The following is a 1,098-nucleotide window of genomic DNA, read 5'->3' as shown; positions in this document are numbered from 1 at the left end:
TGTGGCGGGTGGATGGACAGGGTGGGTGCATGTAATAATGGATAGATGAGTAGAGATGGCTGATATTCACAGAGAAGACTGGTGAAGGTGTCTTTGTGAGCGATGGTGAAGTTACTTTGGAGAACGAGTAACTAAACGTTTATTCTGGGCGGGAGTATGGATGCTTATGAATGTATATATGGATAAGCAGGTATGAGCGAGCTTTCTGTGAGTAAATCTGTGTGGCAGTGAGATATGTACAGGCTAATTGTTTTCAGTGGGTGAATGCAACTAATGAACTGCAGTCCAAATGGCAGTGTTGATTTCCAGGCAGTATGTTTCGATATATAATAAGCTGGCAGCCTACTTTTATTGATTTCCTAAGGTTTGCCAACGGCCATACCACGTTGAGTACACCGCTTCCCATCCGATCAGTGAAGTTAAGCAACGTTGGGTCTGGTTAGTACTTGGATGGGTGACCGCCTGGGAACACCAGATGCTGTTGGCATCTCTACGTGTCAAGTGGGGTTGGTGGAGGATTAGTGCTCCTCCCTGTAAAAAAATTAACTCTAAGCCCTTGGCCACCCCGTTTGGGATACATGGCGTCTGGCAATGAATGAATGAAACATGAGGTTTCCCGGATTTTGTAGCTTTGTGATGATCCCTACCGTGGCTGCATCAGCGTTCACTCCAATTTTGTTAAAACGATGTTAAAGTAAATGCGGTTTGCTGGTTACAGTGAAATTAACTCTCTCAGGCCCTTTTGGCGCACTGTCAGTTTATTAAACCGTTGTGGCGTTAGCTGAAATAAAATAAGGGCAAATGGTGAAGAATATTTGCTCTTTCTCAGACTCCTATCATGTCCTGTCAGTCCCATAAATTAGCTTGGAAGTAGCTTAAGTAGAATAATGTACTACGGTTGTCTTTCTTGAAAGGGTTAAAACAGTACACAAATACAAATTCTCAAAGTCAAACCCTTTTCAAATATTTTACAAGTGGTATTTGTTTTCAGGAAGCAGGACAAAGAAACGAATAATAAACAAGCAATACACATGTCATTATCTCATCTATGGTCTGGACACTATTATTTTATTCTAGCTAACACTGGCACAGGTAAAA

At 41.9% G+C, this 1,098-nt stretch overlaps 1 non-coding gene across 1 annotated transcript; it reads left to right on the top strand.

Annotated features, from left to right (window-relative positions):
• Positions 1-368: 368 nt before the first annotated feature.
• Positions 369-487, top strand: LOC145390166 (5S ribosomal RNA). Its single transcript, XR_013895586.1, has one exon. It is a non-coding gene; the product is annotated as a 5S ribosomal RNA (ribosomal RNA).
• Positions 488-1,098: the final 611 nt, after the last annotated feature.

Source organism: Coenobita brevimanus, unplaced genomic scaffold (genome assembly GCF_032717465.1).
Source record: "Coenobita brevimanus isolate Jiangsu-jjx unplaced genomic scaffold, ASM3271746v2 jjx.HiC_scaffold_316, whole genome shotgun sequence".
In the NCBI taxonomy this organism is placed as follows: Eukaryota; Metazoa; Arthropoda; class Malacostraca; order Decapoda; family Coenobitidae; genus Coenobita; species Coenobita brevimanus.
Note: the sequence above shows the minus strand (reverse complement) of the source record. Positions and strands in the feature narration are given on the sequence as shown.